The following is a 16,841-nucleotide window of genomic DNA, read 5'->3' on the forward strand; positions in this document are numbered from 1 at the left end:
AGCCTGGGAGGGCTCAAGAATTTTCCAAGCCTGATCCCTTACCTTCCACTACTCCCAGCTCTAAACTGTGGAGTTTTAATGGTCTGACATCACTGCTTCTGATGACCTTTTTTGCAAACAGTCAACATGGCCAGCATGACCTTGCCCCTTTGCATCCTCCTCATCCTATCTCAGTTCCATTGATCAGGGTATAGACTGGAGAGGGTGGGTAGTATGGGCTTGGAGCACAAAGCAGTCTCCCAGGCCTCCCTGGGACTTTCCTCTCACAAAGCCAGAGCAAAAGCAACATGGCTACTGACAGTGCCAAGAAGCCTCAGGGAGAACAGGAAACAAAGGAGGGCAGTTTCTGAGGCCAAGAAGATTCTGATTAAAGAACTTCTCTGGTTTCTCTCAGCCTGTGGCCTGAGGTCAGCACACAGATCTCAACCTCCAAGTCCTGGCAGACCCTGCGCCATCTCCTGACTTCAGAGAGGCCCTTGCAACACTCTCCCCGCTTCCTTCCAATTGTCAGAGATCATATTAGTGCAGTTGTGAGGGTCTGACATAAGGATGAACAGAAGGGTTGTTACTGGCTAGTGAGAGGAGAGAAGTTTCCTGTCCAAAGGAGGAAAACAATCCTCTCCTAATGAATAATGCTGGGAGTGGGGGAGGAGAGAGATGATCTCTTTCTCCCTCTCTCCCTCTCCCTGTCTCTCCAAAGTTAAAACCACAGAGCACAGGCAGGAGAAAACAGCAGCATGTCCCCATGACGAAGTTTTTTTCTCACCTGCAGAGTCTGCAGAGAGCTCACAGTCATATACGGGAACAGATTGTCCTTATTTTGCAAGCCAAAGACATGAAGGTTAGCCTACAGACACATTTGAACATTCTGTGGCACAAAACGATTCCACAGCTAAGCCTTTTCCCAGCATCCCTTGTCCTCACGCCACCTCAAGCCACCATGATAAGCTCGTTATTACATGGTTACTGCCTAACAGAAGTGAGACCCATGGTTGATGGAAGAGGGAAGTGAGGAGTAAAGCCATGAGAGTCAAGCCTGGTGACAATCAGAAAGAGTGAGTGCAAAGGAGCTCCCAGGTCCCGAGAGAGGGGGGAGCTCAAGTGGTGCCAGTGGGGGCAAGTCGCCTAGAGGCCAGATAAAAGGTCCTCACTTGGAAATAAAATGCTAAGCTTTCCCAGAAAATAAATTAAACAAATACAGTGACCCCTTAGGTTTGATATCATTGCATTATTAGTAATAACAATAATAAGGCTGACATAGACTCACAACCTGTAATTTGCAATATTTAGCTCCATGCTTCATATTTGTATAAAAGTTAAAGCATATTTTTCATTAGTGCCAATACATACTGGATTTCTTTTTCCACCTCTACAATGACCCCACCCTCCATTCCCAATTAACTCTTCCCCTACCTTATTTCTCCAGGTGCTTCCTTATTCAGTGTTGAATCAACAATCTTGGCTGTCCTTCCTGGAGGGCCCTTGAATCCCACTTAACCTGGCTGGTGTGATGTGCTCTGCAGGAGGGAAGCAATGAAGCAGAACAGGATGATCACAAATTGAGAACTGTTCTTCCAAATAATAGAAAGGGAGAAATTAGACAAAATGCCTTTTCCATCATCTCTCCCATGCCTGTCCAGTTTTGCATAAGGAAGCCCGGGAAACTGGGAAAGGTCTATGCTCTCTGCACTTGCACGATGACCTCTGAAGAGGTCACTGCCACTCCCAAGGCCTGTGTGACCCTGGGCGTTCCAGCCGAGCCCCAGGGCAGGAGGCAGACTGTGCTGTGGAGGGTAAGGAAGGTCACCGGGTTGGCTAGGAGAGTGTCCCATCCAGTAGCTGTGTGTTTTGGAACCAACCTGGAAACATTAACACAAAGGCCTGCCAACAAACTACATGTTGTTTGCATATCTTACACACACCGAAGGGACAGACAAATGCCTGGTGGGAGAAAAAGAAAGAAAGAAAAATGAACTCAGCTATTAAGCAGCTATAAAATGTTTTGCTCTCTTCCCTATTTCAAAAGCTTCTATAGCATAAATAGTGGTCAAAAGTTCAGTGAACTGTCTTGTAGTGTGGGCCTCCATTCAAACGGGGCTATTTTCTGAGAGTCTCCTGACACCATATCTAATTTCCAAAATGAATATGCTTTAATTTTCCTTCTTCATGCATTGTGCTTTTTCCTCATTTAAAACAGCAACAGCCTCTGGCAGTAAAGGACATCACATTTCTGTGTGAGATGAAGCTTTTTTCCCTGTATGCAGGGGAATGGCATGGGTCAGGGGAGAAAAAATATATGCAAAAAACAGCACACCCCACTGACCCCGGTATATTTTACATTACAATTTTGCCATTTCCAATATAGGTTCATTTTGCAATGGACCATATCAACCATATTTCAGGGTTTAAAAAAAGGGGGGGGGAGTGGTAGGCAAGGCATTGTCTGCATATAGTATGTCCTAGTACAATGCACCAATTGTCTGATTAGGGGGTAGTGTCACCTACAGAGAACATACACAGACACATACACAGCTCCAGCCGCTCTGTGCAGAGTACATTTGCAAAACAGACACCACGTGTGGATCCTGCCAATTAAAGGAAGCATTAGGGGACTTCTTTGTGAATGTAGCCAAGAACAGCTAACTATTTTTAATGACATGAATGTCATATTCAACATCTCTAAGCTCAGTTGAAAGCGCCAATGTCCTACTGCCTTATTGAGAAAAGACTACAAATGGAAACTAAGCATCTTGGTGATCTTAATACATTTATCTACAGATGTATATTACACACATTGATGTATCTCAAAAGGATCTAAAATCAGAAACTTTGATAAGTCATCCTCTTACTAACTCGGCTATCTCCTAGAACTCAGCAGTTAAATAAGATAGAGATTTTACATGATGGTAATCTTAAATTTTGACATGCATATTGATTATTTACCACAGATATCTGGAAAGATGATTTTTTTTTTTCTAACTGGGTCACTTCTTATCATGAACACTTACTCTTCCATTAGAGAATTTTCTATTAGCCAAGTCCTCATTCGTCAATTGATCAGTAAGTATTTTTTGATCGAGCTATGTGGGAGTTGAGAAACGGGTATCAAGCACAGCCACTGTCTTCAAAATGCTTACAATTCAGCACATGAAATCAAATTAGGCTTGAAATCACCTGACAGTAAGCACAGGAATGTGTAAAATGTGTAAAGCTAGTAAGTTAGTTCTTACTGAAGTAGTCAAAGAGGCTTAATGAAACAGGCGATACTTCATCTGGACAGTGAAGGCTGGACAAGACGATGGGAAAGGAAATGATGGGGGAAGGAGGGTCATCTGGGCAGGGAGAAGGGCAAATGCAAAGACGCAGGCCAGGAGCTTATGTGTGACCCTCTTCACAAGGGCCGTGAGCACCTCTGTACTTCCAACAGGTACACAGTGCTCATAATAATGGCCTTCCCTAGGGAAAAATAATCGGTGGTCAGCAATATAGATTCAGGGTCCCAGAAACTTGGGCCCTAAAGTGCTTATAAAACCAAAGGGGATGACAGGGAGCTCATTCCATTGAGTCCATATGCCCACGACAGCAATTGTGTCACAGAATGTGCCTTGTTTTCCTGCAAGCTCCAAGTTATCATTCCATTTCCATTTCACAGAGGAGGAAACTTTAGCTCAGAGAGGTGGATCTGCCAAAGGTCACTACAAATGCTCATGCTGAGCCCAGGCAGACTACCTTCGGATTCCAGGCACATTCACCCAAACCACACTTCCCTTCTAAGAAGGGGCGACTGTGAAAGATAAATAAACAAAAAATGCATCTCAGGAAAGGCCAGAGACTCTTCACACAGAAGTAAATAATGGTCACGTTGGAAAGCGAATGATAAAATTGGTGAACTTTGCTTTAGGAAAACCCTATTAAAATCCAAACCTATTAAACAAGTATATTAGGGAGCGATTACTCATAAGATGGCAGTTCTCACCATGGGGTTACTTTAACCAGCAAGATCTCCTGGCACACTTAAAATAGGACTCCATTTACAATGAAATTCAGCCATGCTATAAAGAACAAAGTGAGCTGCCTAATACCAAAGTCTTTTAACCCAATTAGTTACAATATTACCTCACATCAATCTTGCTCAGTACTGTCCAGTAGAAATATAACGTGAGCCACATACATAATTTTAAATTTTCTAGTAGCCACATTTTAAAGAAAAAGAAACATATGAAAAGGATTTTACTACTGTATTTTATTTAATCCAATATATCCAAAATATTATCATTTTGGTAATTAATCAATATTAAAATTGAGATATTTCATTTTTTTGTATTAAGTTTTCAACATCTGGTATGTATTTTATATTCATAGTTCTTGCCAACTAAGATTAACTACATTTTAAGTGCTGAGTAGCCACATGTGGCCAGTGGCTACTGTAATGGATGGTACAGATCTAACTCTTTACATCTCTATTTTAAGGTTGCACTTGGCTCTTATTGGAACAGACTACTGGGAACACATACTGGTACCTTAGTTCCAGGAAGAATCTGTAAACATGTATTTAATTACATATATTTAATTTCTTCCTAAGAGCTGCCCTAATTATACTGATCTACATGGAGTGAAGCATTGACAGATACAGCTTTACAGTAGGAATATAGCTAGGCCTTCCCTTCTCTTCTGGTATGACTGGCTAATGTGAAGTATGATCAAAGCTTGCCACCTAAAATCTTGAATATGAATACATTTATTTCTTCCTTTATTACCTTTAATGAAACAACTTCCAAAAAAGTATTGGAAACAATTATGGTAAGCAGAGTGCAAAAAGGTAAGTAAGTTAATTGCACCAGGAATGTAAGCATTAAATACTCAGTATGAGGGGTGCCTGGGTGGCTCAGCTGCTTAAGCATCTGCCTTCAGCTAAGGTGATGATCTCAGGGTCCTGGGATCGAGTCCCACATCTGGCTCCCTGCTCAGAGGGGAATCTGCTTCTCCCTCTGCCTCTGCCCCTCCCCCTCCCCATGCTCGCTCTCTCTCACACGCTCACATTCTCTGTTTTTCTGGGTCAAATAAACAAATAGAATCTTTAAAAAAAAAAAAAGCCATATGATACATTGCAAAAAAAAAAAAAAAAGAAGAAGAAGAAGAAGAATAGAGAAAGAGGGAAAAAAACAAAGAAACATGGCTACACAGACTTTCTCTGTGAAGGAAATCTAATGTTACAGATACTCAATGAGAAAAGAAGTTTTTACCATACAGATCAGGCAAAGAAGAAAGCTTTCTAAGTAAAACAAGTCTATCCCTTGCTAAGAGATGTTTCAATTCTGTGGCTACATATAACATTTTGGCCAACTTTAGTTTTGATCTTTTAGTTAGCAGCACCCAGAAATACTGTCATTAACCCTTTGTGATTGCCTTCCTCCTCTTCATTCACAGGCCTTCAGCCCTAGAATAATTGTGGGGCAAGTCAGAACAGGGCATCTACACCCAGAGATGCTGGGAGCAAATGATCTACTTCTCCAATGTGGACTGGGTGCCATGAGAGTCCCACAGCACAACTTCATCCCTTAGGGTTCTTCCAAGGGCTTCTGATATGGGGGGACTCCCACATTCTAGCAGGTCAGCTAACCTAGAAGCATTCAGCTCTATATACATTCAACCTGATAGCCCTAAAGCTCTTCAAAATAAACGAAACGAGTTTAATATTTTTAGGGAGGGATCATTCCTGGAGACAAGTTGTCAACACATTCACCACACATTGTCCAACAAACCCTGGGCAGTGGAGTAAAGAGGGCAAGGCGACCCAGTGAAGCAGCAACACACCCGCATGACCAAGGATATCATTCCCCGTTTCACTACCTATTTTGTTCATGGAGAAACAATAACGTTCTTCTAAAATCTCCCACCTAGCTAAAATAACTTGAAGACCCTGGGGAACTTTATATTGGCAACAGTTCAACAATAAACAAAAGGAACAATAAATGAAGGTTTTAATTAGATCATTTAAATTGGGAGTGTAAAAGAACTATATGAGAGAGCAGATATTATAATTTATCAAATGTGGAGTCCAGATACAGACATTGCAAAAAGAAATCAGGCAGAAGACCTAAAAATATTGTATAGCTGGATCTTTTCCCTCAGTACTTCAAGTCTGCATTCCTTCTTCCCATGATGCCCCATTGATTTGCAATTTAAATCGTGGGATCTGTACCACATTTATCGCACCTATTGCTTATCCGCATATAAATCTATTTTAGAGCTGAGCACTAAGTTAGAAAGATTTGTTATAAATGTCTTATTTTAATATTTTATGCATGTACTATAATTTGATTCAAAGTGCTGTTTGTCTAAAATACATAACGATGTGTGCTGTGATCGGGCTTCTGTTCTTCAGGAAATATATTTAAGGCAAAACAATTAACTCATCTGTGCATAACACTCACAGTGTTATGAGTCTGCTCATGTTTTGAATCACTTTAATGTACATTCATCTTCCATTCCCCTTTTCTATGGAATCTTGTTATAAACTGGGGCAGGGGCATCTCATCTTCCCTAGGTGAAGATGAGAATCCCTTTAGAATATTCCCCTGGATCCCGCTTTCTATGGTAAAAGAAACCTTCTTTGAAAGCAGCAGGGTGCCTCCATGAAGACATATGATAAAGTGGCCCAAGAATCTGAATGCAGGGAAGGAAACAAATATTTATCAAGTTCCTACTACTGTTGGAGCATTACTGTCTTAGAACCTTCACATATTTCTTCACCAAAAACCTCTGAGGCGGCAATAATAATCTCCCTCTTGCAGACGGAGTCACTGAGGCTCAGGGAAGCTATGTAAATTACCCAAGGGCCCCATGGACAAGTGGTGGAGGCTCTCAGACCCCAGATCTCTGGTTTTTCCACACATCACGCTGCCACCAGTGCATTCTACCTTAATGTAAAAACGATTCAAAATAGGACCATTCAACATAAAATCTATGTTTTATGATACATCACTCAGCTCTGTTTTCCAGCTCATTGGAAACATCCTCCCATGTCTGGGGAGTGACTGAAGAATTTGCATTTTTGATGCAATTCCTATAGTCTCCTGAAGATGATGAGTAAACACAGCTACATTAAAAATAGTTATAAATATGTACAAATAAATAAACAAATAAAATAAAAAGCAAAGAGAGAAAAGGACAGAACCAGTCTATTTAAGTTGTGTGCATGCATTCACATACTGATACAAAGATGACCTTGGGAAGCACAGGGTGGAAGGCAAACCCACTTCCCCCAACCCGAGACCTCCAAAAAGCATTTTATTAGCAAAAGCAGGTACGTTAAAAAAAAAAAAAAAAAAGTCTTCCCTGATGGGTTAAATCCCATAATTTAACCTCTCACAGCACCTAGTAGCTTAACCCTTATCACAGTTGCCAATTTTATATTTGTGGAACTATCTGGTTAAATCTGTTTTCCCTATAGATTGCAATGTTCTTTTTTCGCCTTCTGTGGCATCCCTAGTCGCTAGCACATGGTAGATACTCAACAATCATTTCTTAAATGAAGACCAACTGAATGAATGAATGAATTGTATATTCCTGCCATTCACTTCATACAATTTATATCAAGGAAGATTTAGGTCCGTACAACCCAGGTCAGCTAGTAACACCACATCCTTCTTCCATATCCATCGCCTTTCCTCGTTCTTGTAACCTGCTTCTTGTAACCTGCCCTGTAACCTGGAAGCATCCTCAAGTTACAGTTTCAAAATGTGGGGCCTGAAGCAATTGCTCTTATATATCCTATGTGGGAAAGGACTAGTGTATATGCATATGTGTCTGTGTGGGTCCCTCTGTGTGTGTGCATGTATGCATATGTGGACCCAGAAAGGTGAACTCTTGGGGCAGGAAGAATATCATGGTTGGCTTTCCCTTCCTGGTTACAAGCCAAGTCTTACCTTTCCAGCAGGAACAGTGGTCACCCAAGGGTAAGAATCTTGATTGTCACAAAAAGATGGAAGAGCATTCCATGCTCAAGGATTGGAAGAATAAACATTGTTAAAATGTCTATACTGCCTAGAGTAATCTACACTTTCAATGCCATCATGATCAAAATTCCACAGGCATTCTTCAAAGAGCTGGAACAAACAATCCTAAAATTTGTACAGAACCAGAAGAGACCATGAATTGCTAAGGAAATGTTGAAAAAGAAACAAAATTGGGGGCATCACTTTGCTTGATTTCAAGCTTTACTACCAAGACAGCATGGTATTGGCACAAAAACAGACACATAGACCAGTGGAACAGAGTAGAGAGCCTAGATATGGACCCTCAAGTATGGTCAAATAATCTTTGACAAAGCAGGAAAAAATATACAATTGAAAAAAGACAGTTTCTTCAAAAATGGTGTTCGGAAAATTGGACAGCTATGTGTGGAAGAATGAAACTTGACCATTCTCTTACATCATACACAAAGATAAACTCGAAATGGATAAAAGACCTCAACATGAGGCAGGAATCTATCAAGATCCTAGAGGAAAACATAGGCAGTAACCTCTTCGACATTGGCCACAACAACTTCTTTCAAGACATTTCCCCAGAGGCAAAGGAAACAAAAGCAAAAATGAATTTTTTGGATCAAAAAGTTTCTGCACAGCAAAGGAAATAGTCAACAAAACAAAGAGGCAACCCACAGAATGGGAGAAGATATTCACAAATGATAATCATGTCAAAAAATGGGCAGAAGACATGAACAGACACTTCCCCAAAAAAGACATACAAATGGCAAACAGACACATGAAAAAATGTTCATCATCATTAGCTATCAGGGAGATTCAAATCAAAACCACATTAAGATACCACCTTACACCAGGTAGAATGGCCAAAATCAACAAGATAGCAAACAAATTTTGGAGAGGATGTGGAGAAAGGGGAACCCTCTTACACTCTTGGTGGGAATGCAAAGTTTTGGGAAACAGTGTGGAGATTTCTTAAAAAATTAAAAATAGAACTTCCCTATGACCCTGCAATTGCACTACTAGGTATTTACCGCAAAGATATTGATGTAGTGAAAAGAAGGACCATCTGTATTTACCGCAAAGATACTGATGTAGTGAAAAGAAGGACCAATGTTCATAGCAGCAATGGCCAGAGTCACCAAACTCTGGAAAGAGCCAAGATGCCCTTCAACAGACGAATGAATAAAGCAGATATGGTCCATATATACAGTGGAGTATTATGCCTCCATCAGAAAGGATGAATACCCAACTTTTGTATCAACATGGATAGTACTGGAGGAGATTATGCTAAGTGAAATAAGTGAAGCAGAGAGAGTCAATTATCATATGGTTTCACTTACTTGTGAAGCATAAGGAATAACATGGAAGGCATTAGAAGAAGGAAAGGAAAAGTGAATTGGGGTAAATCGCAAGGAGAGATGAACCATGAAAGGCTGTGGACTGTGAGAAACAAACTGAGAGTTTTGGAGGGGAGGGGCGTAGGGGGTTGGGTGAACCTGGTGGTGAGTATTATGGAGGGCATGTATTGCATGGAGCACTGGGTGTGATGCATAAACAATGAATTTTGGAACACTGAAAAACATTAAATTTAAAAAAAGAATCTTGATTGTCTGTGTCAGGAACCCCGTCTCTATGTATAAGGCTGGCATGTTGTAAGATCTCAGCCAAGGAACCAACTGAACTAGGTCCCTGGAGGGAGTATTCAGAGAAGCTGCCTGCAATTATTCAACTGGGCTAGATAGGGCATCCTTCTCACAAATATCAAGCTAAAACAAAAATAGTTTCAGCACCTCCATAGGTAGGTCTAGGACCTGTCAATTTCTCTCTCTCATACCTCCTGCCACACAGACCAAGAGCTTATGACTCTGGCAGGAGTGACGCAAGTGCCAAACATTTGCCAAAGTCTGCATTCAGCCCACACTTCTTTTCTTCCATCCCTGCCATGCCTTGCTGGCAAGGGACGGTAGGATGCCAGATTCATTGGTCTAAAAAGCCTTATGTTCGCCAGTAAGGAAATGCATCTGCTCAGCCAAAATCCATGTGAATACTGACGTTTTTATCTTAATTGTTAGTTAATTTTCTTCAAATATGCATTCACTAATGCTTTTGGCAAGAGCTTATGGTCTTTGCTACCCAATTGAATTCAGTGAGCAATATACTGAGTTCCTACTATGTGCATATAACACAGGAGACAAAAGAAAGAGATTAGTGTCTACTTTCAAGGAGGTCTAATAGGGAAGACAGACGTGTATGCAAATAACTACTATACAGCTACTTGTCTTCTGGGGGTTCCAGACTTTGATAACACACAATTTGTGCCTTGCGTGTTTTCTTCCAAGAAAATTTCTTAATACTGGGCTCACTGGCAGTTCTAAATGTCTAGATAGAAGAGATTTAGGGACAAGAATCTGGAAAGGAGAGAAGGGCTTGATGTTGCATTAGATAGCTGTATGTAAAACTAAAAAGTCAGCTGTGCACTTGAAAGACAAAGAAGGAATGCTGGAGGCTTGGTTTGAGGAGGGGATGGCTCTGAGCACCAACTGGATAAACTTTCTTCCTGGTAATCATCACAAGCTATAATTACTTTGTTTCTATTTGCTTGATGATCCGTCTTCCTTAGTAGAATATAATCTCATGTGAGCAAAGACCTTGTCTGTCCTGTTTACTGCTGCATCTCCAGCAGCTTCTGGAACAAAGTAGGCTCTGGACCAGTATTTTTGAGTAAATGTAGGACAAACATGAGAGAATTCAGAGTTCATGAGAAGAAAAATGCAAGCAGTTTCACACTTGGTCTAAGCTTAACTCTATAAATAGAGAAAGAGATAGATCCTGCCCTTGGGATAAAAAGGCACTGTGAAGCAGGAATATCACCACTTTGCCTGGAATAATTATTTCATGACATGGCATTCCTGATGGACAATGGGGTAGTGATGGCTGTATCTTTATCATCATACTTAAGTGCCTCTGAATGAAAAGTACCCGGTAAAGAAGAAAGAGAAATACCATCAGCAAAGGACCTATTTAGATGTCAAGGTTAGGGTGGTTTTCCAACCACCCTAATCAGTCAACACTCACCTTCTAGAGAAGTAGGGCATGGTTCTCCTGACCTTCCTACTACATCCCAAGGCTTACTGGTCAGTGTGCTTGTATCTGCTTCACTTTTTTTTTTCTCTCCATATGTAAAAACTTGAAGAAGAAAAAGTTCCTGCTGAGACCACTTGTTTGGCATCCTGGGAAGAACTCAAGAGAATTGTTCATGTATTTAGCAACAGAATTTTCCATGCACACTAAATTCTATTGTTTCATATACAATCTGATGTCTGTTATTTTCCCTCCTCTCCAAAATTCTAGATTTCTCTCAATCTTGAAAGCACAGAACAGTAATTTCTCTATTTCCTATCATGAGTACTCAAGGGGATGTCTACCTCTGGAAATTAACTATGCAGTTTTAACTGGAAGTGATAATGAGAACAAAAAACACTTCTTTCCTCCAAGTTGGATCCCCATCAAGATAGTTGGAAAGCTTAAAACTGAATAGCAAATCATTTCTAAAAAGAAAAAAAAAAGCAATTGAGTAATGATAGTTAATTCCTCTCTTATACTAATTATTTACATATGGGTTGCTCATTAAAAGTCTGTATTCAGGCTAGAACTTGATGCTAGAGGAAACAGGCAGCAGATTAAAACACCCCTTAGTCCAGAGAGAAATGCTCCTTTCCACATCTAGACAGAAGCCTGAATGCCAGGTAGTCACTGTATATATAAATGCCAATGATTACGAGGTGAGGTGAGAGTGGGTGGTTTTGTTCATTAAATCAGAGAATTGTGGAAAGGATATTGCACATTGCCTACTAAAAGGTAGGCTCATTAAATTGTTGTTCCATTATCCACAATCCAAATCCATTCCAAACAGAGAAAAAACTTAAAAAATATAATGCTCGTTTTTGGAATCATCTTTGGAAAATAAAAGGCAGAAAGCTTTATGTCTTGCCAGGAGTGGTCCATAACTATCTGGAATACATGTTGATCCAGTATATACCTATTCCTATGCCTGTCTTGGGCCATACTTTTCCATCAGAAATCCATTCCCAGTCCACCATCACTGGCCAAGGCTGAGGAAGGGAATGAATAGGTCAAGCTGATATGGGATTTATTCACTGTAAGAACAAAGGTAGTGCCCCAGCAAAATCATTTGGTGCTAAAGAAAACACTTCAGCAAACTTCCAACGGATCTCCTAATTTTACTCCTTACTTAATGCCTTCATCAAAGTCATCTCAGTCTATAATTACTGTTACCATGTTTATTTATATTTATTCATTGATCATCTATATGACTACTCCATTACAAAGTAATCACCATGTGTGCAGAGACCTTATCAGTCCACTAGAACCTAGAGATAATTGCCCATTCCTTTATTTCTGCCAACCCTTTATTCCTAAGACTTTAGTACTGGGACCGTCTTTGGATTCTGGATGGAAAAATGGAAATGTCTCTGACCATCCTTTCAAGTGTTATTTTAATTCCATTACATGCAGTGTTTTTTACTCACCAGCAGAAACCTTTATTTTCTTACTCACACAAAAACTTAGACTCACTGTGCTCTAACTGGTTGCAAGGAACAGAAACCCTCTCAAATGAGGGAGGAGTCAAGAGGACGGGAAGTGTGTTGTAGGAACATAAAGGGGTCTCATAAGATCTGGAAAAACTGCTCAGGAAACAGAAAAAGAGGCCACCTCAGAGATTCTCTCTCATGGTGTCGCTGCCTTTCTCTTTTGCTCCATTGTTTTACCAGAGCTTTAATTTCTACATAACTGGCAAGCCACATTTAACCATACCCTTCTCTCCATCTCATTGTCTTTAAATGTGGGTACCTACTGAAAACTGACAACCATACCTCAGTACTTAATCATAGAATTGTGGAGAAAGGAATCAGACTGGCTCAACCTAGCTGTTGAGCCAGTGTGTATGCCAGGGGTGTGCCAAGACATGTCACCAACAAGCCTATTTGGGGCCACACTCCTTCACCAGAGGTCCATCCTTCATCTATCACCATTGGCCAAAGTAAGCAGGGAAGGAAAGAGATCAAGGTCATGTGGAAGGCAGGGACTATAGAAGAACAGAGCCACAGAGAAATGGGTACCAGGCAGGCAGTACACAAACAGGCCAGGACACTCTCAGAAGTCCTATAAGCCATGCTGCTATTTATAAGTATCTTAGAACATATTCTCTGTAGCTAACATAATGCAATTCACCCCTATCTTCCATCGCCATAGGAAAACACAATGATTAAGAAAAACTGAATACACCTTTCACAACAGGTTATGTAGCATATGTGCTATTATACTCTTACTATCCTTTTGCTGTGACTACTTGATAATAGTAAGTATGTTACTTTTGCCAATGATGAAGATGATGATGGTGACAATAACAGCTAATTCTATGACACTTACTATATGTCAAGCAGTGTTCTAAGTTCTTCATATCTATTAAGAAATTTTTTGCAAAATCCCTATTAGATAGGCATGATTACTAATCCAATTTTGAGATGAAGAAACTTAAGCACAGAGAGCTGAGCTACCTCGGAGCTAATAAATCGTGGGGCCAGATTCAAAGATGGCTCACGTAAAACAAAACAAACAAACAAACAAACAAACAAAAAAGGCAACTGGTAACATAAAGTGCCATTTGATTCTAAACACCCTTTTGATATGAGAAGCTTCACTAATGCTATGTTTTGATGACAGCTAATAATAAGTGCCAACTTTGTGCCTTGCCAAAGGATAGGTTATATGCAGCTTTATTTTTTTTGGCTTTGCATTTGCCAGTTGTTATACAGAATCCAAAGGGGGTCCCAGTACTAAAATAGAGAGACTCTGGAACAATTCACTTCTCCCAGCTCTTTGACAGTCGTGCCTTGGGGGGGAAAAAATGCCAGGTCTGAACCACCACCTCTTCGCATTGCGGGAAGAAGAATACTGACCAGTCTCACCTCCGAGAGTTCCCCTAGTCTGCCCTCCTCATTTCCAGTTTCAGAGATTTTTTATTTCACCCTCTTGATAAACAAAAACAGATTTCTGGGGGAAAAAATAGCATAACAACTTTATTTTTTTCCCCAGAAAGCCACTTTCACAGCAGATGGAACTCAGCATGCTATCTCCCGAATCTTTAGCAAACCTGAAATACGAAGAGTCCCTTAGACCGAGGGCCATGCATTGTCCCATCCTGTGTCTCTTTAACTGACACTTTGAACCAGTGTACACTTCCTTAATCTGGTCCCATTATCAGCCTAATAATACCTCCCGATATTCATAAATGCCTAGCAAGACTTTCAGCTATTTTGTACGGAGAAGAAATATCCAGCTAAATTGAGAAGATTACCACATCACCACATACATCAGTGACAGGCTCTGTGCTATTACAGTTGATTTTTGTTGACAGTTGGCTGTAGGCAGTTGTGTTTCAAATGCCTTTTTTCACTGGGAAATTAAACAAAATCCCATGCAAAATGCAGCCCTCCAGTTCAAAAACTGTAAATCCCAAATTAGCATTTCATACTTTAAAAGGTAGCACAGCACAATTTTCCATTGAAAGGTCTGTACAGTTGACACAAATGGGTCCTTCAGACATGACACTAATACTGCTGGCGCCTTTTAAGAAAGCCACCTTTTCAGAGAGTATTTTTCCTCTCTCAATAATCTGCATATACTACAGTTCTTGCCTATAAAAGAATAAAAAGGAGGAGAGAGGGAAAAATCCGACTTTCTGCTTTAAGTAAATTAAGCCCCTAGAAATTTCTAAACAATAGGTTAAACTGAAATGAAATGGGTTAATTAAACCTTCTTAAAAAGGAGAAGGGAAACTTAGGCATGGAAAGGTTAAAAGTCACTTCTTCCACTAAACAACATGAAAAAAGGGGTACTTGTATAAGCTGGAAAAGCCCCTGTGTCTGGAATGGTCCTGATAGAGGAGCTTCACAACTTTTCTTTGAAACAGGTTAGAGCCCAATTTCACAAAATTTTAACATGTGGGGGCAAAGTCATAAGACTGACAGTGAATAAGGCCATTTGATTCCTAAGATTGGAAATCTATTTTTCTTCTCACCCAGGAGACTCTTCAGAGTGAAGGAGTTTTAAACAGTGCCATTCCTTCATCCAAAACAATTGCTGTTTAACTGGGGGGTGGGGGGGGGAGACAATAGTTGTTGGTTGGCTATCCAGGACACAAATGTATTTAGAGAAAGAAATGTAATGTTTATTTCTGGACTGTGGCACAAGCATAAAATACAAGTCAGGCGATTTCACGCCAATCCCTTTGCAAACATTTCACCAACAGCACTTGACTCTTCACCATATAAAGTCAAATGTCCAGTGGTCAGAACTGTTGTGCTAACCCCATATGAAGATGAGTAGTCTTGACACTGTCCCTTGACCACTTTCAAAATTTGAATGGAACAAAGTTCTGTACTCCTAAAAATAAGAGTTTTTATCTCCTAAGTTTACATGTTCAAAGAAAAACAACTCACTCACTTCTGAGTGGTGAACATGTAAAAAGAAAAATAAATATCAGACCCTCCCCCCAACCAAAGAGTTTAGTGATGGCTAGCTCTGCCTTCTCCTTCACTCCAACCATAGTTTGACTCCCCACAATGGAATTCAACTCCAAAAAGGTGGGCTCAATAAAAGGCATCATGCAAACTACTTCATGCTGACAACAAGCATTGCCTAGGGAGGGGATGGAATGGGCAGTGAATGCACAGAGACAGGAAGGATCTTTCGGAGGTGGCTGGAAATGCCCCGCACCTTGACTGTGCTGGTGCCTACGTGGATTTTACATGGATACAATTTATCGTACATATGGTGTACTTCAATCAAGTTGATTAAAAAAGAAAAAAGGCAATCAAGACAGAGATGTCCTACTCCCATGAGACAGAAGTTCATATAGAAGCATAGAGGGGGACATTTAAGAACTCTCAGCTCCACAGTAATTTCTTGGCAAGGAAAATCTGAACACTATGTAGTTTGTACTCTTAACTGGAGAGTAATAAGCAAAGCTTAAATTACATTCTTGCCCATGTGAGAACAAGAAGTATCCTGATAAAGTGGGGATAAATAACACCATAATCATATGAGAAATTAACTCTGGATCTGTTACTCTATCTGATGTCAATTTCTAAACAAACAAAGAAACATACATATTTTGTTTTAAAAAGAAAAAACAATCCCCATTCCTTTAAGGAATTAAGATTTGTATATTTTATCTTAGTTTAGAAGCAAGACTTCTCAATGTTCCACAAAGAATTACCTTCTTTACTGTGTCTCAAAGACACAGACATCTGTGTACAAATCTGAAAATTATCCTTTTCAGGATAGAGAAATTTTTTGTTCCTGAACAAAAAAATTCAACCTCCCACAGACAATAGAGGCAATTTAGTGGGGGACAGTTCTTCTCTACTGTCAGTCAACAGTGACTGGCCAAGCAGAAAAGGAAACAGCGTCAGAGGTATCCAGAAGTTGCTACTTCAAGAGATTGGTATTACAAGAAAATTCCAAATTATAAAACAAATTATAAATAATTGTTCCCTTCTAAAAGGATTCTGTACATTACAAAATCGGCAAAGAACAAAACTATGTTTTAAAATTAAGTCTCCCTCAGGTCCATTTAAAATGTTATTTAATTTTAAATTGTTTGGAGAAAACTTTGCAGGAACTTCTCAGTACATAGTAAGATACGTGTTTGACTATGAACTGGTATTTATGTATCCCCCAAAATGAATAACTCAACTTTATTTTTAAAAATTGGCAGATACCACATAATTGCTCCAATTTTGGCCTCTGCGACATCCTTAATGAAGC

The 16,841-nt window shown here is 40.0% G+C and overlaps 1 long non-coding RNA gene across 1 annotated transcript in view; it reads right to left on the reverse strand.

Annotated features, from left to right (window-relative positions):
* Positions 1 to 1,418: 1,418 nt before the first annotated feature.
* LOC106004771 overlaps positions 1,419 to 16,841 on the reverse strand; it is a 118,223-nt gene continuing 102,800 nt past the window's right edge. Inside the window, exon 4 of the long non-coding RNA XR_001177768.2 lies at positions 1,419 to 1,517. This is a non-coding gene — a long non-coding RNA (uncharacterized LOC106004771). The remainder of the gene's footprint in view (positions 1,518 to 16,841) is intronic.

This window comes from Mustela putorius, unplaced genomic scaffold (assembly GCF_011764305.1).
Source record: "Mustela putorius furo isolate JIRA1106 unplaced genomic scaffold, ASM1176430v1.1 tig00000224_pilon_pilon_pilon, whole genome shotgun sequence".
Classification (NCBI taxonomy): domain Eukaryota; kingdom Metazoa; phylum Chordata; class Mammalia; order Carnivora; family Mustelidae; genus Mustela; species Mustela putorius.